The sequence below is a fragment of the Cuculus canorus genome, chromosome 3, assembly GCF_017976375.1.
Source record: "Cuculus canorus isolate bCucCan1 chromosome 3, bCucCan1.pri, whole genome shotgun sequence".
In the NCBI taxonomy this organism is placed as follows: Eukaryota; Metazoa; Chordata; class Aves; order Cuculiformes; family Cuculidae; genus Cuculus; species Cuculus canorus.
Genome location: NC_071403.1, coordinates 104,031,854 through 104,059,325, shown reverse-complemented (window position 1 = coordinate 104,059,325; position 27,472 = coordinate 104,031,854). Strand labels below are relative to the sequence as shown.

The window sequence follows — 27,472 nt, the reverse complement described above, 5'->3', positions numbered from 1 at the left end:
CTTTTTCACATCATTGACAGGAGGGAACTTTCCATCTTTAATGCACCTAACTCTTAGTATCTCAAGAGCTTTCTTTTTTTGCCTTGGCCTGTGATCATATTGAAAATGATCTTACAATGGGGACCTGTGCTGGAGTTGTATGTCATACACAGACAAACACCTTTGCTTTACTGATCTGTTTGTGCTCCCAATGAGCTCTTCCTCTCTCTCTGACTTGTGCTAGCACTGGTTTAATAATCCTACTGTCAAGATAATTATATCATTTCACCTGCAATGGAACCAGGAGTCCTCTCTTTCTAGGTAGAGGGAGAGGAAAGCTTGTTTTGCTTTTTGGTTTGTTGGGAGGGGGGGGTGGGTTTGACTTGCTTTTCTTTTCTCTATTTTTTTTTCTTGTTTTACATTTTTCCCCATTTTCTGAGTTACATTCCTTACTCATTCTAACTTTTCATTCCTGTTCAATCTCCTTTACTGCCTTGTTTCTCTTTGTGCCTTTCAAACACATACTACTCTGAATGGAGAAAACTGGAATTTGCTGGTCACGTCATGGCCAGTAGATGTCACAGAAGAGATAATAGATTGCTGTCTACATCTTCTGTTCACATACAAAAGTCATAAGAACAAGCCTTTTTAAAGTGACAATAAACTGAGAATTGGAAGTAATTTTTTTAAAACCACTGTCATGTTATAAGGTCTTTTCACTGGCACACGTAGCCATGGTTCATGCTGTCCCAATCTAGCAAATTAGATATATATGGGCACAGATCAGGTGCACCCATGAGTGCTGAGGATCTGTCTTGATGTCAGTGTAAGACCAGTAACTTTGAACAGTCACAGCATTTGTGAAAGAGACCTGGAGGAAAGCAAGTATCACTTCTATCTTCAAAACAGGCAAGAAGGAGGTCTCGGGGAACTCTAAGTCAGTCAGCTTTACCTCAGTCCCTAGGAAAGAGGTAGAATCATAGAATCATAGGTTGGAAACAACCCACTGGATCATTGAGTCCAACCATTCCTAACAATCCCTAAACCATGCCCCTCAGCACCTCATCCACCTATCCCTTAAACACTTCCAGGGAAGGTGACACAACCACCTCCCTGGGCAGCCTGTTCCAGTGAACAACCAACCCTGGGAACAATTTCCAGGAAAATGATGAGCAAGACATCACTGAGAGACATCAGTGTGGGTTCACAAAGTCATACTTGGCAAACCTGATAAACTTTTACAATGAAATAAATAAGTTGATAGACAAGGCGAGAAGAGTAGATTTCTACCTTGACCTCACTAAGGCTTGTAACGCTTTCTCAGAAGATCCTTGTAGGGGAACTGATGAAGTATGGGCTGGATGAGTAGTGAGATGGATTTTAAATTAGCCAAATGGCTAAGCCAGAAGGGTTGTGATCAATGGTATGAAATCTAGATGGAGAAGAGTAACTACCACTATACCTCAAGATTCACTCGCCTGCTACCTGTTTATATCTGAACCTATTTAATGTCTTCATTAATGACCTGTATGACAGCACAAAGCGTATCCTTCTCAATTTTGCTGATGTTAGATAAATTGTAAGGAGTAACTGGTAGATCAGTGTTATGCTGTCATCTAGAAGGACCTTAACAAACTGGAGAAATGGGCTGAGAGGAACTCTATGATATTCAACAAAATGAAATCACAAGTGCTGCCCTTGAGGACAAGTAACCGTATGCACCAGGTGTGCTGGGAACACCTAACCAGAAAGCAGCTTTTCAGAAAAGGACCTAGAGGTCCTGGACATGAGATTGAACGTGAGCCTACAATGTTCCCTTGTCATAGAGAGGCTAAAGGTATCCTGGGCTGCATTAGGAAGAGTGTAGTCAGCAGGGTCAGGGAGGTGATCCTTCCCCTCTGCTCAGCACTGTTGAGGCCACACCTGAAACTCTGCATCCAGTAGTGTCTCCTCAGCACAAGAGACATGGGCATACTGGAGAGAGTCCAGCAAAGAGCCACTAAGATGATTAAGAAACTGGAGCATCTCACACACGAGGAAAGCCTGAGATACCTATGACTGTTTAGCAGAAGAACAGAAAGATTCAAAGGGAAACTCATAGATGTGTACAAATACCAGAAGGAAAGATGTAAGATGACTGAATCAGTTCGTTTGGTTTTTTGGTGGTGTCCAGTGGCAGGACAAGAGGCAACATCTGAAGGTGGACAGGATTCCACTTCAAAATCAAATCCCATCCAAAATGATCTTGACTGGTTTGAGAGGTGGGCTTGTGTGAACCTCATGAAGTTTTACAAGGCCAAGTGCAAGGTCCTACACCAGAGTAGGGTCAATCCCAAGCACAAACACAGGCCAGGCAGAGAATTTATTGAGAGCAGCTCTAAGGAGAAAGACTTGGAAATGCTGGTGGATGAGAAGCTCATCATGAGCCACCAATGTGTGCTTGCAGCCCTGAAAGCCAACTCTATCCTGGGCTGCATCAGACGAATTGTGAGCAGGAGGTTGAGGGAGGTGATTCTGTCCCTCTACTCCACTCTTGTGAAACTCCACCTGGAACACTGCATTTAATTCTGGAGTCCACAGCACAGGAAGGACATGGAATTGTTGGAGCGAGTCCAGAGGGGTGATACAAAGATGTTCAGCGGGCTCGGAAGCCTCTTATACCAGAAAAAGCTGAGAGAGTTGGAATTGTTTAGCCCTGAGAAGAGAAGGCTCTCGGGAGATCTTATAGCAGCCTTCCAGTACTCGAAGAGGGGGCTACAAGAAAGCTGAGGAGGGGCTGTTTATTAGGGTGTGTAGTGGTAGGACAAGTGGTAACAGTTTTAATCTGAAAGAGAAGTGATTTAGATTAGATATTAGAAAGAAATTTTTTACTGTGCATTTGGTGAGGCACTAGAGCAGGCTGATGAAAGAAGTCAAAAATACCCCTTCCTTAAAGGTGTTCAAGGATGGGTTGGATGAGGCTTTGAGCAATCTGATCTAATGGAAGATGTCCCTGCCTGTGGCAAGGGTATTGTAAGAAGATTACCTTGAATGTCCCTTCCAACCCTGGCCATTCTTTGTCTCTGCGATTCTATGGTTCTGTCATCAGGAAATACTCTTTTTACTGTGATGGTGACTGAAAACTGGTACAGGTGGCCCAGAGAAATGGTGAAGTCTCCATTATTGGAGGTATTCAAAAACTATCTGAACACGGTCCTGGCCAACTTGATCTAGGTGGCCCTGCTTGAGCAGAGGGATTGGATGATGTCCAGTGATTCTTTATACCTCAGCCACTCCGTGATTCTGAAATTCCGAGTGCCTCTCAGGTGGAGGCTTCCTTTGACACTGTGAGCTAATCACTGAAGAAAAGGCATTTGTAACTGTGCTCTAGAAAAGTACAGTACAGTTTGCAAAAGTCAGAGTCAAGTGAATTTGGGTGTGCCTAGGCAGTTACACAGGTTTCATCGCAGCAACTTTTCCATTCTTTCACTCTTTTCCGTAATATAAATCACCCTTAAACACACACCAATGACAGTAAATGCTTATTGCACTCATCACTTCCAGCAAAGACCAGAAGTTTGTTACAAAATGCGGAACTGAAAATCACTTCTTATTCTCATGCACAAAGAGTAACCAATGTCCAACAGAGAAAGAGATGGAAGAAGGCCAGAGGACTGCAAAATAATGTCTGTCCTTAGAGTCAGGTTTAAAGGAGCAATCACAAGGAGACGTGCTCTATCATAGAAATTCTGTCTGCTCCTGGGAAAGTTAAAGAGTACATTTTTCTCAAACTAAACTCTCCTTTCTAAAGTGTTTTAGATTTTTAAGACCTTCAGATCTATGAGCAGTATAACTTATGCACTGGCATACTTAATTCATTTTGAATAAGGATTTGAACTGAAATATAAAATTCTGGAAAATACTATCTTTGGGCCTCAGTTTCCCATCTGTAGCCTGGGGTAACAGCACTGCCTTGCCATATAGGGATAAATACATTAGAAAATATTGTAGAATCAGGAGCCCACATAAATGTATAGGTATACTCTTGCTTTGAAGTTATTATGTGGTCTACAGCAATGAGGATAGTCATGAATAATTAAGATGGAACATTACATAACTGCAATGCTTATATTCAAGTACAGCATCTGGAAACAGAGATTATGAGTTTTTTTTATGTATCGAGCATCCTACATGATGTGGGACCAAATCTCAATTTTGGTCCTCAGGCATTAATGTAATACATAAATTCACCACTATTTCAAATGATGAATAAATTTACAAGTCTTTTGTAGAACTTCACAGGTCATACTGAGCCTGCTGGCTGTGTTTTGAATTAGAGCAATGATGCAGCCCCTTAAAAATGTGCATCTGAATTGCAACACTGTCACTAGATTTATGGAATATTTAGGTCTATTTTATTTTGTGGTTTTTCATACTAAGAATGATGAAAACAACTGTACAAATTAGGAATTACTGTAGCACTATAGTCTCCCTACAGCTTATAAATTCAGCACTGGAAAAAAAAAAGTATATATCTCTGAAAGCCTATTTTTTCCATATATATTTTATGTAGCAGGCATCTAAGCATTAAAATACGAACAAATGGCTTCAGATCTCCAATCTATTTAAACAATGGTGCTATGGATTTGACTGCTTAAACAATTTAATAGTGATTTACATTTACACAGCTCTTTTCATTCCGAGTTCTTTACATACTGGCTGAACAGATACTGCTCCACCAACCCCTGCTATCCTGTCACCTCTCAGTTAAATATTAGCTGCAGTTTGTCAGTTAGGTGATAGTTCAACTCCATTTTATGAGCAAAACATAACTTCAGCGTTTGCACTTACAGATACTTTAACCTTGATAGAAAGTAATTAACCGAGTTTGAGTTTCCTGTATTGGGATAAACATACTTGGGCATTCTAGTCAATTGCATATTAATAAGAAAATGTTTAATGACTAAGGTGCTGTAAACTTCAGAAATACCTTAGCTGTGTAAGGATGTTCTCTCAAACAGCAGTGCCACACTGAACATCACTCGTGTCAAACAGGATGCTGCTGCCTAGCTTGTTAATGCTTCTTGCAACAAAAGCCCATTGTGTGGAGGTCTGTCAGCTAAAGACTGAAAACACACAAAGCCCTACCTTGTTGTTGTTGGGGCAAATAATCTCAACAGCCTGATGCTGTACTAAAGTGTAATTATATTATTTTCTCTCTGAGGAAAGCTAGAAACACATACTTCTGGTAATTTTAGAAAAGGCAGAGAATTAATTTATCCTGCAAGGCCAGAATACCTATCCTTACTTCTAATTTGGACAGTAGATTCATACAAAATAAGTCTAAGAGGTAAATGTCTGTCACTCTTCTAATTCTTTTTCAGTTCCACCCCTTTCTCCAATGTGGTTAGGCACTGAACTCCTTCCGTAGCACATAGCTGGTGGAAAAAGCCCTCCTCAGCCCCAACACGTGAGCTGAGCTATTACAGTTGAGTTGTATCCAGGATTCAAACCTTGATTTGGTCAAAGCATTTGTATATTTAAACATTGAATAAAATAACCATTGGGAGGAAAGACATTGCAGGAAATCATTAACCATCATGTATTACTATTTATATTTGACAGATTGAGACAGCAACTGTATAAAAATAGAAAAGTAAAGTCACAGTCCCAAAGGGAAGAAAAATTTGCGCAAGCAGAGCAGGGGAAGGTTTGACAAGGATTCTTGGTACTTCAAGTCACTTAAGAGTTGTTTGCAACAATACTGTGTATTGACTTCTAGAGGACCCCCAACAAGTGCAGGTTTGCTGAAAGGCATCAGACATAATGGAGAATCCGCTTCACGGAAGTATGTATTCAGGGACTGTGAGGTTCTATCTGTGTCTGCTGTAAAAATTTTCATCTAGTCCTTTCTTTGTGTTTTGTCTCTCTTGCTGGACAAGTATAGGGACAAGTGTTGTTTTAGCATTATTTTTTGTTATTTGCTTGTTTGCTTGCTTTTGTTTGGTTATTTTTAATTCCCTTATCTTGCACTATGAGAAATCTTTGAAGAATAAGAAAGAAAATCCGGTAAAAATGAGAAAAATTACATGTATTGCCAGATAATGAAGTGAAAATTAGAAACATAAAATATGAAAATAACATAAATGTAATAAAAATTTGACAACATAAGTTACTAAAATCATCCTTGATTGTTGTGACAAGCTGGCATCCACCTGATGCTTGTACAGGAGCTGGTGAGAAATCTATTGGTCAGAGCCAGTCCAGTTCATGATGAGTAGAGATGGACCATGAAGATGCTACCCAGTCCAATATTTTCTTACTTGATAACTGCTACAGAAAGGAAAATACTAAATGGTCACTTATCCCTATAGGAGATATATCCTTTTAGGTGTGTGAGACATATGTGAGGGCATGTGCGAGGGCACTTGTGTTACTGCTGCACATGTTGCAGTGCCCCAGTAAAGTAGAAAAGAGCAAGAAGAGAAGAGTAAGACAGCACCTTTTGCCAGCTTGGAGGCCTTCCCATTTTCTTCAAGGTTTAACAGCTGTCAAATTACATTTAGTAAGGTTTATAGAGAGGTTTTATACTACAGCTCTACCCTTGAGCTCAGCCTCAGGAGCTGAATACAAAGGCAAAGAGCCTGATTCTCATCTCAGCCTCTGTTGTGCTGCTGGGAAGTAACTCCACCACAGCCAGGAGAGTTGCACAGGGTGAAAAGGAAATCAGAATCAGTTTTCAGCATAAGACAGCAGTACTTCCGTTTAATCTCTGCTGCTAATTATTTACTTAGTTCATCAAAGGCCCAGCATTTTTACTTGAGGGGAATTTAGGATGAACTAATGCTTGCCCATAACATCTGCCACAACCCCTCTCTCAGCTGCTCCGAACCCAATTGCCAGGAGATATCCCAACTCATCATTGCAATAACAAACTACACATCTGATGCCACAAAGAACTATTAAAAAAAGATTTTTATTAAGCTTCAGGTGAGTCAACAGTTTGATGTCTAAATGAAAAATTTTAACATATTCATATTCATACCATTCCTGAATATTAAGAAGCCAGCACACAGCTGCACGGTTATCACTCTCTTTCCTGTTTTAAATCTAGGGCAGACTTACAGCAGTTCATTCGCTGCTCAGTGAAAAAAAAACAATTAAAAAAAAACAAAAAATCAAAACTGTTGCCATTTGCCAACTGTTTAATAGCAACAACCTCCCATTTTATTTGTAGTCATACAAAGTAATAATAGTTAGCACTGATAGTTAGAAATGTTAACTGATCAAATGCTTGACAGAAGGCTTGACCCAAAGCCCTCAGAAATGACTAGACACCACTGACTCTGAAGAGTTTTGGTTCGGCCTGAAAATCTTGCATTTTAGGGATTACTGGTATTTTCTAGAGAGGCAAATGTAGAGAGAAGGAGGTTAAGTACTTTGCTCAAGGTATGTTGGTAAGCCAGTGGAAGAAACAACATGCCTACAGAATCACAGCTGGAAGTAGTCTTGATTTAGCTTTCAATCTGTTCCTAATAAAGTCCTTCATTACATTGCAAATCTGATTATTTCCCATCATAATATCATGATCTAGGAGAAAATATAGCACTCTTGGTGTTGTTACTGTTGTTAAATATGATTATAAATCTGACTTGGGAAAGGCATCTTCAATAGTATCAAACTCAGATCAGGGCTTCATTGTAGGAATTTATCTATACAACAGAGATCTGTCATCTCCCTAACGGAATAGTGAAAACAATGAGGCTTGATTTCCTCCATAGTTTGTATATGTAATACATATTTAAGCGCTCAAGGTGCTCCATTTGATGTCTGAGTTTTCATTTGTTCAGGTGGTGCCTGCAGCAGGTTGCCAACACTCCATGTTTCGCTCATGCTGATCTATTGAGTTCCAGATGGTATCAGAGATCTACTCTAATCCCTTCATCATTTTCAGTCACAGATACTGATGCCTGGGTCATTTTAGGAGACACAGAAAAAGCATCAGTTACAACAGAGCATGATGTCTACTCCTAGGCTTTGTAAATCTCTATTTGAGAACTTTCTCACTCCCCTAACTTCACTCTTTATTTCAGCTGGGACACCAGCAGTCCAGGCAATCTCCAAACTACTAAGAAATCTCCTTCAAGAGTGGTGACCCTCTAGTAAAATCAACGGCTGAAAACTACCTTCTTCAAAGAGAGGATAATTTAATTTTGTCCACAGGGGCTTCACAAGAGAGTTATAAAAAATCAAAGGAAAATCTTAAAAGTGTATAGCATTCCTAAAACATATTGAGTTCCTAAAATTTGCCTTGTTTTGAGATCATTCTACATAACTTAGCCCCCACTTGCTCATGCGCAAACTCCAGGCTGTGGGTAGGTGAGACACGGTGCCTTGACAGCTCCTGCCTCCCCAGCCATCTGGCACCCTACCCCTTCCAGCCCCCTTCTGAAGTCGCAGGAAACCTTTTTACCCTTTCCAAAGTTGTCTTGCTTTTAGGTTTTTAATAAAAGGTTCTAGGAAGAGGGCACCTGCTCCTCCTGCAGTGGGTTCCAAATACCGCTTTTCTCTCCTGCGCTTATCAGTTGAATTCTGACTGTGGTATTGATTTGGTGGTTCGTGCAAGAAATTATGTTTAATTTTTTATGTAGGACTATTTTATTTATCAAACACACGAGATAGGACAAGGAGGAAGGCAGGGAGGAGAATAACTCAAAATTAGAAACACAATCAGAACCTTGTGCCTTATTTCACTGCCATAGGTGCAGATTTGGCTATCTAATTGCTTGTTCTGAATTTCCTGTCATACCCTCTCTCTTTCATTGCAGGCTTTCTGTGTGAATAATCAGTTTATTTTCAGAAAAACTGTACTTTGTACAATGACTGCACTGGTAAACTCTAACGTATGATAGCAGTGATACATGTTGTTTCCTTAGAGAAATGAATTAAGACTCATCATTTAGAAAATATAGAACTGAAAAAGACACAGCAATGGGAAAATAAGAAAGAATACACTAGACTAAAATTATATAGCAATTCTTCACTAGCTTTATCTCTTACAAGCCTGCTTATTTTTTGGATTTACTTATAACAGGCAGATTTTCTGCGTAAAATATATGTGCACAGAAGGAGCAAATAAAATTATTTTCAGGAGATTCAGTACAAGGTGTTGTCATTTAATTCTCATTTAAACCTATTTTGAGGCTTTAATTGAGATGTTGATAGTGAGTAGTCTTTGTGTTAATTCTCTGTTCAAGGAAGGATGAAAGAGGATGATTTCAGGCAAGCTGAGGAACTTAAAACTTGAGGTAGATTCATACTCCATGTAATTTTTTGTGTTGTACTTGTTTTTCACTTAAGACTTGTACTATCAGGAAGTAATTTATCTTTCCTTTGTTCTTAAAAGTAGGAGAAATGTAGCTCAAATATTCAGTGGTAAAGAATGAAAATGTGAGGTAATGGATGTCTTTGAAAACACGATACAGGTTATTTTGAAGTCATACTACCCTTTTTCCCTAAATGTATCTTGTTTGAATATGAGGGCAGTGCAGACGTCCCATAATCCATAATAATCTGTAATAGGGCCAAGGACAACAGTAATCCAGTCCTAGCTGAGGATAATTGGCTAGCACTTCCATCTAAAGAAACATTGAAACTATAATGCCACTGAGAAATTTCTATGTTTAAAATGAGATGTTCTGATTTTCATAGCAGAGAAAAGGCAGCCTAGCCAGCAGGCAGCTCTGCCTTATCGTGACAGCCCTGCTGATGTCTCAGAGTCACAGCGTGACCATATTAGGTCCCAGAGCATTTGACAAAGATCCCACAAAGTGACACTGCCTAGAAAGGAAATGGGAATTGGCTTCATCTTCCTCCCACTATAGATTGGAATCAAAATCAGCTTTATGCCACAGCACAGGAAAGCCTGCATTGGTGCTAGGCAAGAGAGAGATACCAGGCCTGGCATCCTCAGATTGGAAAGAGCTGCAGGCCGCAGCTGTGCTTTAATGTGGTCAAAAAAATGCCCGTAGAAGGCAAAGTAAGATTATACTGTACCCATCTTCTGTTCTGCTGCTCCTGGTTTATAGATTAGTCTATTTGCAGAGAAAAATGGTTTGGGACAGCCAGCATTAGGTATGAATGTGTGCTGAATTTGCCCCTCTGTCCTCCCTGCCCTTTCCCTTGCATTTCTTTAAATATGCATAAGTTTACATTTCGTAATATATTTATTACCTCATCATTTACTTCATTTTGACAAGAAAATAAATAAAAGAGCTGTTTGCTCAACGCTTCTTTGTTTTATTTTGTCTTGTTTTGTTTTTGTTTTGTCTGTTTGTTTATTTGATTGGCTTGGATTGTGGAATTGGTTCTTACGTAGATATTCCAAACTGCTCTGAATTGTTCTGAGAGCGGGGATTGCACAGGCAGAAGCTTCCCGATAGACATACGGGCAGCTGACAGCATCAAGGCGCCCCACCAGCAGCTCTGTCATCTGTCAGATTGCCTTAGAGAGTCAGGCTTGATGAATCAGTCCTTCTGCCAGTGGTTGGAGGATGGGGAACGTCAGTACCTCTCTCCAGAAGGCTGATGCAGAATGAGAAAGATAGGCAGCAGTGATCACTGAGCCTTCCCACACATTGTGTTGTGGTTTTGCAGCATAAATTTCCAAGTGAACTTGAATCTTGTTAATATGAGTATGTAGAGGCAGAATTTCAGGCCTATTACTCTGGAGCAAGGATGGGTCAGTAATCTGATATTTGTTCTTCTTTGCACTGCATGCAGAGTTTCACAGCCTAGGAGTGCCATGGGGAGGATTTGGCAGCTTTGCCAAGATTTGGCAATGGGAGAGGGGAGGAGGAATGAGGGTAAATGGCTTGAAACTGGCTTGTCTTTCTGTGCTTCTTCCCTTTTATCCCTAGAAGGGAGCCAGATGTTCATGTAAGCCTAGCGGAGAAGAGAGCCAAAAAGACTCCTGCTTCTACCCTCCACCCCTTCATCCTTACATCATTCCTTAGTTGCTGCTTCAGTCAATGACATGACATTGCCCTGCTCTTTGAGCAGGTAGAAGGATGAATGGTCACCATGGAGGGAGTCACCTTCAGATCCTGCCTCCTCCCATTCAGGGGCTTATAGTGGCTGATGCGGCTGCTGTCACAGTTACTGGCTGAGCAGAGGGAAGTGACAGTCCCATCTCCTTTTCATAGAGTCAGACAACCCTTCTGCACCATAAGTGGCACTAGAAAAGCTTCAATCTCTCTGCTGGAAAAACAATGGAGAAGTACCTCTGATGGACACCTGGCACTTGTATGATTTGCTGAGAGAGATGAGCCACATTGAGGCCACAAGGTTATATGTATGGCTAGTAGTTTAAATTCTGTTTTCTTTCTCTGGGGACAATAATGGTTTTTATAGTTTGCAAGGGGAAGGATGAAATAAACACTGGGTGTAGTATTCATGCCTGTGAAGATCATTAACTAAAGAGTGAAGGCGTGCAACGTTCTCATGTCAAGGCTCACCTGTTTCAGGAGTCAGTACAGAACCTTTGCACAGCACCAGCTTGGAGTGGGATGAAAAATTGGTGACACCTTATGCTATACAATCTCTGCCTAATGGAATTATTCTAAGTTTGAACTGGTTGGTTTTTTTCCCCCACTAAAACATAATACTGTTGTTTGATTCACCTTTTCTCTTTTTTTTTCCTCATCCAGGCTGTCTAGTGGTAGATAATTATATTGGCTGTGGTTCAATTAGCTAATTACATCAGGACTAGAGCATTTTTCAAAGTAAATCCTTTTATTTGGTTGTTCTTAAGCAGCTTCTATTTGGGTTTTCTCCTAGAATTTTCTTTGTATTTCATTGTGTAGTAGGACTGGTATTTATAACTGGTTTCATAGGGGTTTATGAATATGATGGTTATCCAAGTGAAGTGAAAGGGAGAGCAGAGATGGCAGAAAATTTCCTGCAAAATTTAGTTGAATTTTTTTCTTTAGAGTAGAAAGCAATAGTGATGTAGTTTTAATCCAGAAAAAGTGATTTGAACCTTCATATTAACACCTTTAAAAGACACTTTTTGCCTATTAAGTATAAAGATTTTTGAATTTGGCCTTTGTGTCTTCAAGAAACAAACAAACAAAAAAATCCTTTTTCCTTAGGAGGCTTAGTTTTCAGTATGTAAGTCTTGCTCCTGTTGCTAGCTGTACTATAGACAAAGATTTAGGTACTCACTGAGGTGCTGAACTAGAGGCTACAGGTGAATGGAATCAAAGCTCTCTGGTCTTGCTTGAATAACACAAAGATAACAAGGAGTAGCACAGTGAAGCAGGCAAAGAGGGCTGCTCCTTGGCCTGATTAACACATGTAAAGGTAAGGTTTTTGTTGCTGTAATGTGGAATTGTAAGGTATGGTTTTTGCAGTGGTGCCTAACTCCCTCAAAGTCCTACAGTTTCCTGTCAAAATCCATATAACCTTGTAGTAACTATGGCCAATCACAGTTTTCCAACCTTTGCTATTTCATAGTTGTTCATTTAGAGTCACTAGATGTTGTTGAGCTACCACAGGTACTATTGAGCAAAGTCTTCTAAGACTTATCGCTGTCTCATTGTTTTCACTGTGTGTATGGGTGGCTGCGCACTGTAGACAATTTTCTTTTCTTCTTTTTTGGCACCCCTTGGATGCAGCAGTCACAGTAACAAGGCCAGGGCTTTGATGAAACATTTGAGAACCTGCATTTACTACGAACTCCATCAGCATCACACTCTATCTCAAGGTGGCCAAGTTGTGACCTTAGAGATGCACTGTGCTGAGAACTTTCCAGCTTTAATAGTCATCATGGTGACCAACCTCATGACAGTATGCTAGATTCCATATATGAATCATAGAATCATAGAATGTTTGGGGTTGGAAGGGACTTAAAGATCATCTGCCATGGGCAGGGACACCTCCCACTAGATCAGGCTGCTCAAGGCCCCGTCCAACCTGGCCTTGAACACTTCCAGGAAGGGGGCATCCACAGCTTCCCTGGGCAACCTGTTCCAGTGCTTCACCACACTCATGGTGAAGAATTTTTTCCTAATGTTTAATCTTAATCTTCCACCTTCCAATTTAGAGCCATTCTGCCTAATTTTATCACTACACGCCCTTGTAAAAACTCCCTCTCCAGCTTTCTTGCAGGCCCCCTTCAGGGCAACTCTAATTTATCCTTGGAGCCTTCCCTTCTTCAGGCTGAACAACCGCAACTCTCTAAGCCTGTCCTCATAGCAGAAATGCTCCAGCCCTCTGATCATCTTTGTGGCCCTCCTCTGGACCTGTCCCAACAGTTCCATATCTGTTTATGTTGGGAATTCCAGAACTGGACAGAATACTCCAGGTGAGGTCTCACAAGAGCAGAGTAGGGGGTGAGAATCACCTCCCTTGGACCTGCTGGCCACAATCCTTTTGACGCAGCCCAGGATATGGTTGGCCTTCTGGTCTTCAAGCACACATTGCTGGCTCATGCCAAGCTTCTCGTCAGTCAGCACCTGCAGGTCCTTCTCCACAGGGCTACTCTCAATCACATCATCCACAATCCTGTATTGAAACCACAGATTGCCCGAACTCAGGTTTAGGAGCTTGCACTTAACCTTGTTGAACCTCATGAGGTTCACACAGACCTACTTCTCCAGCTTGTCCAGTTCCCTCTAGATAACATCCCATACTTCTGGTGTGACAGCTGCACCACTCAGCTTGGTGTTATCTGTAAACTTGCTGAGGATGAACTTGATCTCACTGTCTATATTGTCAATGAAAATATTAAAGAGCCCTGGTCCCAGTACGGACCCCTGAAGAAGACCACTCATCACAGATCTCCATCTGGACATCGAGCCCTTGACCATTACTCAGTTAAGAGTGGATTAACAAGCTTACTGTGCTTCGTGTCCATCAGTTAGTGAAACTGTATATGTCCGCATTAGGTTAAATTCTGTTCTACTCCTCCCTATATGATTTCAGTCCAGAAGCTTTTGATGTTTTTTTAGAAGCAAAGGGAGTCCAGGAAAAGCAATAGAAGTAGAGCCCTTCTTTCAACTTAGAGAAAGTCCCTAAGGACATGATCCACAAGAGTCTTCAAATCAGAGTATTTTTCCTGGCTTCTGCTATTTTCTTCTCTTCTATAGACTTGGTTAAGCTTGTTGAAGACAGGGAGACATATACTAAAAAGAGCTGTGTACTGCTTTTCAGAGCAGGTCACATTTACTAGTCCCAAACAAGAGATATTATCTTAGGGATATTCTCAAGCTAGTGCCTCAGTTTACCCAAAACAAACCTTTATTTGCTGTATGAAGGGATAGAACCATAAAGTAATTGATACCCCCTTACATTGAACAAGGAAAGGCTTCAAAGCTAATTGAAAAAAATCCATCCACACTAACTGGTCTCATAGTCATTGCAGCAGCGTGTAACATCTGTCTAGCACACCTTTTAACCACCTGCCTCTGCAATGGTTATGAAGAAGAAGCCATACATCAACTCAGTTTTATTTTCTAACCCTGTTTAAAATGGAACAAACCCTGGAATATCTGTCCCATGGGAAATTCTAATGTTGGAACATCTGTTTCTGTCAAGAATCGGGCTGAATATTGTCCATAACAGTTGTTTTGTTTGCTTATGGAAAGAAAACTTATAAAAGCATTTCATCTGGAAATGTTGCTCTCAAACTGTTTCTGGATTTTACGTCCTCGTCCTCACCATACATCATGCCTGTTGGGGAGTTACTCTCCGCCTGGAACCAAAGCTCCCTAAATTTGCCACATTCACTTTGCTCTCTTTCCCCTCACCTCAGAGGTCTTCTTTCTTTGCATATTTCCCCATCTTTCAGCAACTGAAATGGTGAGGGGATGGTCAGGGTGTACCAGGAGAAGGGGTGGATGTTTGTGGAAAAGCAGCAGAGCAAGGGCTGGAAGCAGAGCATCCCTTAAAGGTGCCAAGGAGAGGAAGAGCATTGTGGCTCCCCATAGCTTTTGCTTTCGTTTCAATTTTCCTGACAACAGATAAGACAAAAATGATCTAGAAGAAACCCCTATTTTAACACTAAAAATGTATTTCATTGGCGTATCTGATCAGATTTTCTGTCAGAATACCATCTTGCTAGTTGCATCTAGTGTTAGTGCCTTTAAGCTTTGAACACATAGTCTGAGAGACATCCAACTAACACAAAATAATCGTACACTTTACACAAGATCCCTGAGGGAGCTGCTGGCTTGGCCTGAGTAATGAATCCCTCTGCCAGACAGAAACTGAATGACTCTGCCTTACACAGCTACAGCCGCAGGAGTCGAAAACCTCTGACTGTAGTTTGTGTCCTGAGAGCCATCACGTTTTTCAGTTGTTCTCTGACACTAGCAACAGATACCAGCTGTGCTTGTCCCATCCTAGCTTCGCCCTCCCCACCTAGGTTTGCACTTTGGTGAAACCATAACCCTCTCTTGCTTTTTCAGATGTTTTGCTCAATTTTGAGTGTATGATGTTTTGTCTTTTTCCTTTGTAGTGACAGCATAACTTACCAGGTGACATGTATTGCTGTTTATCTGCAGTGCTGTCTCTTATGTGTTGATTTAATGACAGTTCAAAAGGGCAGGGAGCTGCAGAACATTTAGTTAAAGGCAGGGGAATGAAGATGGAAAATACAGTGTGAAAAGGGGGACATGAGAACTTATAAAAAGGCACATGAAGGCAGAGACGTCAGTTTGTGGAATAAAAATTCTTAATTTTTTCTCACTTTCTCCCTTCACAAATATGGATTAAATATAAATGTGCTTAATGCAGTCCCTGTGTCTTTTAATTCTGCCCCCTTATAATTTTGCTACAAATCAAGAGCTGAGTAGAGCTAAGCTAGTAAGTCACAACAGGCCACTGGTCAGGACTGGATACTCTTTTTCCACTTGTAATTTAATCTATGATCACAGTGAGGTTTCTTCAGCTTTATTTTCCATTCAGAATTATCAAACTGGTGGTTTTATGAGACTTATTGCTAGTTGGTATAATAATGAGAGCTATGACTTTTGACTTTTTTTCTATTTTTTTTTGTTGTTGCTTAAATGTTTCTGTTCAATAAATCATTTGAGACTCTATTTTATGATCTCTCTTTCTCCCCACTACTTTGAGGTACCTTTTATGATAGTCATTATTTTACTGAGTATAGGTAGATGAATATGTGCTTAGGATGTAGTTTTTTCAGTCAACATGGGATATTCCCGATACATGTATCCATCGTATACATAATGGCAGCTACACTTGTGATAATCAGAGGTGGAAACAACTTGCCACAAGGACTCAGAGGTAAGAAATGCAGTATTACTTCCAAAGATGGGTTAACATGTATTTCTCTAAAATTCAGTATTTTCTTTACTCTAGCACAGGGGTAACATAAAGTGCTTTCTTTTTTCCTGTAGAGCAGGCCAGAAAAGGAAACAGAACAGACTTTACTGTGGGTTCCAGTCTTATTTTACTTCTTCAGAAGCTATGGAAAATTCACTGCTGTTCAGATAGATTTGGAAAAGAACCAAAACTTTGCAGAGACTGACTATTCAAGCTTTTTTTTAATTTGACAATTTTTAATACTAAGTATCGATAGGTAGAACAAGTCAGAAAATTGTAAATCTTAAACAAAAAGTAAAATTATACATATGAGAGAAATATGTAGGAAATAGTGCTCTCTTCCATTAAAATTTTAAAGGTTTTCACAGAAAAGCAAGCAGTAAAAAAGAGGTTCCTATGTTCTGCTTTTGAAAATGGATAGCTGAAACCACACTTTTTTTTTTTTTCTGCAACCTGTGAACACTCCTATTAAAAATAAAAGATGCAAATAAAACTACAGCTTCTGAGAAGTATGGGAAAATTTTCTGCTCTGAATCCTAAAAAACTCCTAAACTTCAGAGCAGAAATTTACAGTGTGTAGCTGAGACTTCCTACAGCTAATATTTTGGCAATCTCACATGCCTTCTATTTTGTTTATGAAAAAGATGAGTGCAGTTGACAACCTACACAAACAGGCTGCCTGGATCCCCAGGAGAGGTAATCGTACAACCGAGCTCCAGCATTTAGTTTAGACAGTGACTGCAGAAGCAGTTTAAGGTGGGCTGCCCTTCCTCTTGTCCCCATGTCCAGCACACAGTCAGAGCAGAGTGACAGCTGCTCTCCCCTGGGGCTCTTGTCTCAGATGCACCTCTAAGCTGAACTCAGCACAGCCCCAGGCAGCAGGGCTGTCCCCCTATGTTGCCAGGATGGGGGAGAGGTTCTGTCCCTCAATAATGATAGATTTTGAGCTCAGCAGGCAGGGAGGTGGATGATGCACTAGCCTGAACATAGTCCATCTCTCTCTGATACATGAATTTATTCCACAGAGCTATCAGAAATAACATTTTTGGTGGCTAAAACTGGCTGATATATCTCTAAATGATGTGACTGATAAACTACTCCTACAGGCAGTCCTTTTGAAGGCTGGTTCGTGATATTAAACAGCTGCTTTTGGGATAAACTGAGTGCTTCAGAAATGTTCTTCCCAGCACAACTGCAAATGAAATAACTGCTGCAGACGCAGATACCATGGACAATAAGCAATCTCTGCCTGTCTAGAGGTTTCTACCTGCATAGATAACAGTAATGAAGAGTGAACAGAAAGTGACAATAACTAGCCTTAAATTAGTTCTCTGATTTCTCCTATTGGTGATCTAGTTTCCCTTCTGTTGTGCTACATGCCTTTTTTAATCTGAAAACTGTAGCCTAACTTGTGAAGAATTACCTAAAGACCAGACAATTTTTTGTTGGCTTGGAAGGATTTACGGATTTATCTGTCCCAGAGACGTTCATTAATTCTCAAATGCTGAAGCTTTTAGTGAATTATGGCCCTGAGGAGAATGAAATGCAACTATTAATCATTGGAAGCAATGGGATATTCTCCATGGGCATCATGTGCCTCTGTCAGTGGATCACAGAACTTCTGTTGACCTTAAATGGAGAACAGTAAAGCATAAAGGTCACCTTTATTTCATCTACACAACAGAAGTTTTGAAAATGACTTGTCATGAAAGTATTGAAGATCATCTGCACAAAACCTTTGGGCTGAATGATACTGGGTTTCCCCACAGATGCTCTGATGATCAAAGTGATCATAGAGGCACCTTAGAGCTAAGCAGTACTGTAGAAACTGTAACTAACATGCTAAGATGAAAAGACTGGATTTATGTACTTCTGTGTTCCTGTGGTCCTATGACCTTCAAAAAGAGCTTCTAAATGTTTGGGGTTTTTTTCTATGTCTTTTTTTTTTTAATAATGATATTAACACAGAGAAGTACCTCACAGTCACAGAAACATTTCAAGTGGAAGTGGGTGGTTGTAAAACAAACAATCTATGTCTGGGCATTCCAGAGCTAGCTTTAAATACCTGTGACTTCCTTCTTTTTCCTTTTACACATGAAATGTCATAGTCTTCCTTTTCCCATGGTTTCTTTACATCCCCTTCAATTTCAACCAGTTGTCCTATGTCTTTTCCCATTGTCTGGATACTAGACTTCAAATTTATCTTGGCCTTTGGCAGATTGCCTGTGGCCATCAGAGCCCATAGCTCAACTGTTTTATGAGGAGCTGTTGACTAGTTAGCCAGTCATCTTGAGCAATAACAGATCATCAATGCCTCAAAGTCTGTAGTTTAATTTTATATGCAGATGTATAAACCAATCCTTATATTCCTCAGGCTGAAGTGAAAACCTATATATTTAAATTCAAAAAGAGCTGTGATATTTTAACCTTGTTGTATGAACCAGCAGGAGGAGGTGGAATTACCCACTTCTCATGCCCTGAGAAATCCTTAAGACCGTATGTCCAGTAAACAGTTGGGGTTCAGTGGAAGAATCTTTAGATAAATCCTTCAGTCTATGCTGGACTCCATCGTCCAGAAGCTCAGACTACATGATCATGACTACCCCCACTGCTCTTAAGATTTGGGAACCAGCCACCTACAAAGACAATTATGTAAAAGCAGTCAAACTGTCAATCAAAGTTTTCCGGTAAAGTTAGTGGGTTCAATAAAATTGACTACCTCTGTGTACACTAATGTTGCAACTGTATGCACTAAGACTTCAATTGCTTTAACTTTTGTGACAGTGAATACCTAATACTTTAACTGTCAGTCGTGTCATAGCAGTGGTAAGCTGAATGAATCTTCTCAGGCTGTATCAAAAGTAGGTATTACGTGACCTCACCTTCCTTGAGAACTAAGAACCTTTTTAACTGACATGGTAGAATGCTGTCAAGCTTTCAGTCAGTGCTTGTCTCAAAATGCCAGCCCTCCTTTTACAGAAAGTAAGGCTGATGGAAACGACAGGTATTGATCATTTCAGAGACTTCTGGTCTAGAACTCTAGTAGGAAAGATCTTACCAAACCTTAAGCAATGTCCACAGGTGCAGAAAGCATGTGGCAGGATCAAAGCCTATCACTGTTTATTCCTTGGGTAAGCTATGATCCATTAAATCTCTCCTATCCTGTTCCTCTGCAATCTTTTCAATGGATTTTATCTCTGCAAGATCCAACTTGCAAGAAACGCATGTGCCTTTGAGTAAATGGAGAAGAGGGTATTATGATAGAGGGAAAAATAGGAAAACGCATACTTCTTTCTTGCTTCACTGCAGGAGTACTGTTTTCTAGACAGTCCCTTGGACAGTGGTGTTCGAGGATTTTTTGAGCACTGCAGACACATATTTCTGCAAACACATCTCTCTGCTTTTCAGTCTGCCTTCTGTGCTGTTAGTCATTGTGGAAGATGTTTGGTCTAGATCTGTCTTTTTGGTTGTACTGCTGTCTGGGATGCTTACTGATCACTGGAGTAATTCATTGGTGTCTTCTTTGGTGCTTCTGCCTGTGTTATTGATATGCTTGTGTCAAGGTCTCAAGTAGTGCAATGCCAACAGGGCTGCAGTTGAGAGGTTGGAGTATCAGGTTTCTCTTAAGAAGTAGTGACAGACTCAGTGCAGTGGCACAAGTCCGGCCAGGTTTAATGAGCAAAAGCACAGCTTTAAAACACTTCTGCTGATACTCACAGAAGGATGTTTTAAGGCATAGCGTGCTGGTGGCTGGGTGAACAGTCTCAGTACCAAAAGGCTTCCTAGGATAACTGTGCTCATCATCTTCACTCTGATTTAAACCAACATGAAACCAGCTGATGCATTTGCATTTTTGCTGTATAACCTTTTATGGCGATACTGCCCATTGTATTTCCAATTCATCTTATCTGAGTCATCCTGCATCCATGACAAACTTTCTCCTCCCATCTTTAAAAGTGCGCACTCCTGACACCAGCCATCATCAAACTTCTAATTTCTGCTTAGGTAAGGGGGTTGTGTTTCAGTCAGGTTTCCTAGAGAGGTTCACCTTTGTTATGCCTGAGTAAACTTTTATGTGGGCAACTGCAGTAGCCATTGCTCTACCAAGCCTTAAACTCTGTTTTAGACAATTCACAGAAACATTGGAGGAGCCAACTCCACCTCTATAAGACTGTTTATAGCCAAGAATAGAGCCAGGTGTTCCCTCAAATTAGAGTGGCTCTCTCTTGAGTTTTATAAAGGATTTCCATTAACGATTATTCTAATTAAATACTTTTGGATAGGTCAATGGCTCAAAGTCCAGATAGAGATCTTTGACGAGTGGTGTCCCTCCGGGGTCCATACTGGGACTGGTGCTGTTCAATATCTTTATCAATGATATTGACAGCAAGATTGACTACATCCTCAGCCAGTCTGCAGATTACACCAAGCTGAGTGGTGTAGTTGCCACACCAGAAGGATGGGATGTCATCTAGAGGGACCTGGACAGGCTGGAGAAGTGGGCCTCTGAGAACTTCATGAGGTTCAACAAGGCCAAGTGTAAGGTCCTGCACCTGGGTCGGGGCAATCCTCATTTTCAGTACATGATGGGGGATGACGTGACTGAGAGCAGCCCTGATGAGAAGGACTTGGGGGTCAATGAGAAGCTTGACATGAGCCGGCAATGTGCACTCGCAGCTCAGAAGGCCAACTGTGTCCTGGGCTGCACCAAAAGAAGTGTGGCCAGAAGGTCAAGAGAAGTGATTCTGCCCCTCTATTCCTCCCTTGTGAGACCTCATCTGGAATAGTGTCCAGCTCTGGAACCCTTAAAGTAAGAAGGATATGGAGCTGTTGAAACAGGTCCAGAGGAGGGGTACAAAGATGATTGGAGGATTGGAGCACCTTCCCTACAAGGGCAGGCTGAGAGAGTTGGGCTTGTTCAGCCTGGAGAAGAGAAGGCTCAGAGGAGATCTTTTAGCGACTTTCCAGTATCTGAGGGGGCCTGCAGGAAAGCTGGAAAGGGGCTATTCATAAAGGCTTGTGGGGATAGGACCAGGGGGAATGGGTACAAACTGCAGAGGGGCAGATTTAGACTAGACATTAGGAAGAATTTCTTCACCATGAGAGTGGTGAGACACTGGAACAGGTTGCCAAAGGAAGTTATGGATACCCCATTGCTAGAGGTGTTCAAGGCCACGTTGGGTGGGGCCTTGGGCAGCCTGATCTAGTGGAATGTCTGGGATGTCCCTGCCCATGGCAGAGGGGTTGGAATTAGATGATATTTGTGGTCCCTTCCAACCCTAACTATTCTATTATTCTATGATTCTATAATGAACCTTTGCTTCCAGCACATAGGTGTCTCTGAAGATGTTTGTAGGTTCTTGAGGGAGACAAATCTTGTATTCTGAGATTGGTTTGAGTTAAAATTTGCTAGTATCATCTCTCTTAAGCTTAGAGCAGTGCAGAAATTTGTGGCTTTGAAAATCTGCCTTTTCATATTATTACGGGTTGCTTTCTTCAGAGAAAAAATGTGGCATAATGTCACCAAATACTTCAGAATCTGAATTTCATTCTTATGATGAATAACTCTAGACAAATAAAGGATGATGAATACAGAAGGGAGGATAACTTCAGCATGTTTGCTTTGCATCTTATACAACTAGTCCTTGTCAGTAGAGTGAATCCAAGTTCTCTGAGGAATATGTAAAAGGCCAGTGGTAAAGGGAGTGGGCTTTCCTCTCTCGAGGAATCATGAGCATATTGGAAAGCAACAGATAGAAAGTTGCTGAACACAAGCAGTTTGAGAAAGAAAAAGTGATGTTATCTCCTAAATCCTCTGTTGGGGACTGTGACAAGTGATCCATACAGATACACTCCTACAAAATAACCCTTTTTTTAGGCTGTACCATATGTTCAGGAGCAGCAATCACATTTGTCTTCGTGCTAGAGGGAGGGTGAAGTGATTCATTCCATAGCAAGGTGAAAAAAAAAAATCCATATAGCAGTGAATTTAGAAATATATCTATGGAAGTTCTGGGACACTTCAGAGAATAAAGAGACCAGTATCTGCAGAAAAACCCAGAGTCCATATGAAAAAAAAACCTAGGTGAAACCTGTACCAGGGCACCATATATTTACTTTATGGACCAAGAAATTGCACTGGTGGTTACAAAATATTTCTGTCATCTACCTTTACTATGGCACTGCAAAAAGTTGCCAAACTGGTCATTAAAAAACAACTAATTTTCTGAAACATAGTTAGGAAGTTTATTCATGACAGAATAAATTCTTCTCTACTGCTGAAGTGTTAAAACCAATTAAGCATTCTTCAATATTTCATTGAAATTTAATCACTGTGAGTCAGAATTATACCTTCATTAGGTGCATAGCCACATGAATTTAGGAGCAGACTCATCTTTGACTCGTGGCTTATAGTCAGGCTGTTGTGGAAGAGAGAAACACATGCATTGTGGGGAATCATTTGGCTCTGTTTGTAGTTTCTGTTGGCTGAGATAAGTTAATTTTTAATCTGCCTACAAGGCATATTAGATAGCTTCTCCAAGTTATGTAAAAGGCAACAGCTCATTGAAGTTTTCTGCAGTGCCGCAGATATCTCCATTCCTGAATGCAGCACTTTCCAACCACCAAATAATGACTTGTGGCAGCATCACAGCAGGGTCAGTATTTCCTAAGTTATATCTAGGAAAAAGATTCACACTGAGTGTGGATGAGTAGTACAAATACACATCTTCAAAGACACTGTACACATGACCAGGAAAGAGCTAGAACTTAAATGTCCCTTCTGAAAGCAATCCTGAATCTTAAAATAGATAGAAATCCCTCAAAATGCTTGGATACAGGATGCTTTTTACCTTTACCACCTGCTCGGAAAGGCATAAGGAATAAAACAGAGGGTGTTCTTTTTGAGAGGATTCCAGGAACAGGGGAAACAAAGGTATCTTTCCAGAAGACTTTGAGGACAAAAGTCAGCTCTTGTTAGAACTATTTTGCTTCTTTTGCTACATCTTTTAGGGACACGTGGACATTCCTTTTACAGGCACCTGAGTACAGGTCACATCCTCCCCTCGTGTTTAGTCAAAGTTGCTGTTCGGCAAGTTTGCAGCTTTATTTCTTCTGCTGGTGACTTCCCCTCCTTCTGTCATTTTGGTGAAATGGAGAAATCAGGAAGGAAATTAAACTTAAAATATATATATATAAAAATCTCTTCTCTCCAAAGTTGTTTGGCTTTCCCAGCGAGAAAGCAGGAAAGGTCATATTATCAGTCAAGATTCTCAAATCCAGCCCTTATACTCACCTCAAGCAAAAAGACAGTAACTGTGCCTTGCTGAAGTCCTATCACAAACTGATGGTTGTGCCTACCCGAATTCCACACATCACATGGACAGCACTGTCTTGGCAGGACCTATAAAGGGTACTCAGTCATTTAGAGAAGACGACTTAGAGCCCAGTGACTGTGTATCAAGTGGAACAGAGACAAGTTTAGGACTCTTCCCAACTCAGCCCACTGCAGAGAAGTCAAAATCAACAGCTCAGCTTTGCAACACTTCATAAGGGAGTAAAATACTTGCCTACTGTATTCTGTTGCACATACAACCTGAGCTGCACTCCAATACTTCTGGGGTGATCTTTTATTGGAAAAAGAAGGGAAAATGTCTTATGGAGGGCAACAGATTTTATTCTTTTTGACTGCAGATGTAAGTAACTTTTCTAGTCCAAACAGTGGTTAAGGAGGAACATGCTTAAATTTGCTCTGAAGTATTACATCGGCTATTAGAAATGTTGAATTGAACATCCTTATTATTAATACTTATGATGAACATATGTATGGGAAAACAGAGTTATAGAGCTAATGTACCCTTAAATGCAGTGCTGTCTGTGCTCTCCAAGAAGCCTGGAATCTTATATTTCTATGTAATGCTTTTTTTAGAGTATTTGTTTTAGCCTCCTTTCTAGGAAGAATAGAATCTGGCTTTTTACTCCTTTTTTTTTTTTTTTTTTTTTTGAGGGATCACACTGATGTTTTAATTCTGCTTGATGTTATGAATCGATGTTCAGCTCATCTTTATTGCTCCTAAATATCAATGAACATTTGGCAAATTCCTTCTACTGCTCATTTTGACAGAATAAGGATTTATTCCTTGTAGAGGTGACAAATCATTCTATAGTCTCCAAGCAGGCAAAAACTGTGGGTTTATTAACATTATGCATTTGACTTGCATTTTGTTCCATGCTTTCATTTTTCAACTCTCAGGGTCATTTTCACATGTCCTACTTACTTACGCTATCTGCAGTTACAGAAGGAAAGCTCAGAGAAGGTTTTACAGAGCGAAGAAGAGAGACTTTTGCAGGCTTTACACTTGAAACTTTGCATAGCACAGCAATCTGCCAATCTCTCCCTTCATCTCTCACTGCTTTGAAAGTTTTTCAAGCAAAAATTAAGAAAAAACATTCTTTCATTTCATTTTCAACAGTACTTTTACACTTGATTCCACAGCATTTATAGAATATTTCAATGAAATTATTCACTAGCTCTTTTCTGTTACCTCAATAGGATGCCTGTAACATATAGAAGCTTTTTTTTCTACCGATGGACAACGAAATAACCATAATTGCAAAACCTTCATGTATGATGAATAATAATTGATCATATTAAAGAAGCAATAAACCTAGCAGGTCTGGATGTAGCTATACCAACAGAGTCATGGTATACCTGGCATTTGTGGTAGAGTTTTTTTCATGTGAAAGCTTATTAACTTGCTGATCAGCTGCTCATTGTCTATTTAGTCCTAAAACCATGTTTGGCAAAACTGTGTAAATTACGCTCTAAGTGGGTAAGCCAGGTAAAACTAATCAATTGGGGAAGCTGAAACATAAAACAAAATTCTAGTCTCTTCTTAATGTTACACCATCAGCTATGGTTCTCTGAAACAAAAGGGAGACACAAAATTTGAGGAATCTTATATTTTTAAACTCCTTTAATAGATAACCTTTCTGAAAAGTAGAATTCAATTCCTTTCCAAGCACTTCAAATCTTCTGTGTACTTTTCATGAGGAGGGCCAAATACATATTTGCAAAGTATATGGCTAGTATTTGGAACAAGAAAATCCAATATGTACTGCTCATGTTTTCCTCTTTGCAATGGATTCGCTATTGGTATGCACAGGGTGGGATTCTGGACTGCATGCATTCAGGTTTTGGGTCATACCACCAGCCTGTCAAGTGACTCATATCATCTTCTTTCAGTTTTCTGGGTCTTATTTGTAACATGTATGGAACTAGTAGACTACTTTTTAGTACACTTTGTTTGTGTACTAGAAATCTGTGGCACTTGCCTAAGACCCTTTATGAAAGATACAAATTCCTAGGCAACGATATCGTGGTACTGTTGTATCTATCATTGACTTCTTTTTTTCCTCTTGAGACTGTTATAAATTACAACATATTTTCTTACTGAATGCATTTTACTTTCTCTTTCAGTCATGTGCTTGTCACTCTTCACACATTATGGTTTTGGTCCCGGCTCAGCTTTGATAGAGAAAGAGTGTCTCTGGTTGCTGAGAAATGCTTTTATCTAATTTTGGTACCACAAACTGAGAGGATGTATCAGTGTTCTGCCCTTTTGGAGAGCATTCCAAAACTGAACATGTCCGTGTCTTCCTAGCCTATCTAGTCCTTCTAGCCTTCTTTTTCCTTTCATTTATATGCAATACCCAGGAAGAGGCAAAATGTCAAACTTCTGCTTTGGGAAATGTCTTTATTACACATCTATGCTGATTTCACACACCCTCTACCCACCCCCACCCCCTACCCCCCGCCCCCTGCTTTTTTTTTGTCTCCTTAGGAGCTTTTGAACATTAGTTACTTTTGCAACTTGTGTTCTCATTCTCCAAATGAACCTCACATATTTTTTCCAATGTTATTCCAAGAGACACACTGAATCATCTTGCTTCTCTTTACATTGTCCATTGTTGTGTGTATTTCACACAGATTTTTGTTGAAAAATATTTTCTTTGTCTTCTAAATTAGAAACCAAAGGTTTGATGATTTATAGTGAAAGTTTGTTAGCCAAACTTTCCCTTATCATTTGACAATAAGTTTTCTTAATTTACAAGAAGTAAGCATACCTACTGCATCCATTTTAGAGAATAAAAGGTATTTCCCATGCTTGCTGGTAAGCTAAAGGGTTGGATCCTCATTCCTACAGCTTCCTGCTTGCATTTCAACCTGCCTATGTTATTAAAAATCTCTCTCAAAAAATCCCCTTTTCATGTTTCTGAACTATGACTATATTCTTCTTTGAACAGAGATATACTCTGGTTGAATCTTTGATGAATTGATATTTCTTTAGCTAAGTTTTTGAGAAATGGCAAATGCAGCTCTCCTCTCAACTGAGAATCAAACTTATTTTCTCAATTTCATGATGAGAGAGATGGTAAATAAGTGTTTGTAGTTTATTGAGACTAGACACAACAAGTTCAATCACTGAGGTTGAGGAACATTCACAAGATATGTGATTGAATTTTGAGCACATAAATTAAGTCTCAAACTGATATTGCAATACTTTTTTTTATACAGACTGATGTATCAATATGGACACAGTTTCTATGGGTAATGAGACCTCTGATTCACTCAATAAGACTCTTTCTTTTGGTTGCAATAGTTAGAATAGCCCTGTCAACTGTTAGCTGACACCACACTTCTCCCACTAGAGCATAAAGGTTTTATTGACAAAGAGCCTGCACCAGCATGCTGGACCAATCAATTAGAAAACCCGGATGAACATAACTTCAAGCAATGCCTGGAGTTTTTGTCATTCCAGCACAACCTCCTGGAGCTAAAATTAGCCTGTGTGATAGGACACAGAGTTTCTGAAGGACATATAAGTTGCAATGTAGCATAAGTAAGTTCTCTGCAAAGTATGCATGAACAAAACTTCTAGTAAGTCACTGAAGATCCTCCTCTTCATCTCAGCTTACAGGATCTCTTACAGGAAAAGGAGTTTGGATGGCTGTTAACCACTATAGGGTCCCAATCAGCTCTCTTTCATCCTATCATAATCTGCATAGCTTTCACTGCCTGGAAATAAGTGGAAAGCATGTTTTCATGACGACTTAAACACACTTTTCATGCGTAACTTTTATCTCTTTATATCTTTAGAAATTG

The 27,472-nt window shown here is 40.1% G+C and overlaps 1 protein-coding gene across 4 annotated transcripts in view; it reads left to right on the top strand.

The window, feature by feature from the left end:
- Nucleotides 1-27,472, top strand: part of LRFN2 (leucine rich repeat and fibronectin type III domain containing 2) — a 167,807-nt gene that overhangs the window by 127,266 nt on the left and 13,069 nt on the right. The window lies entirely within an intron of this gene.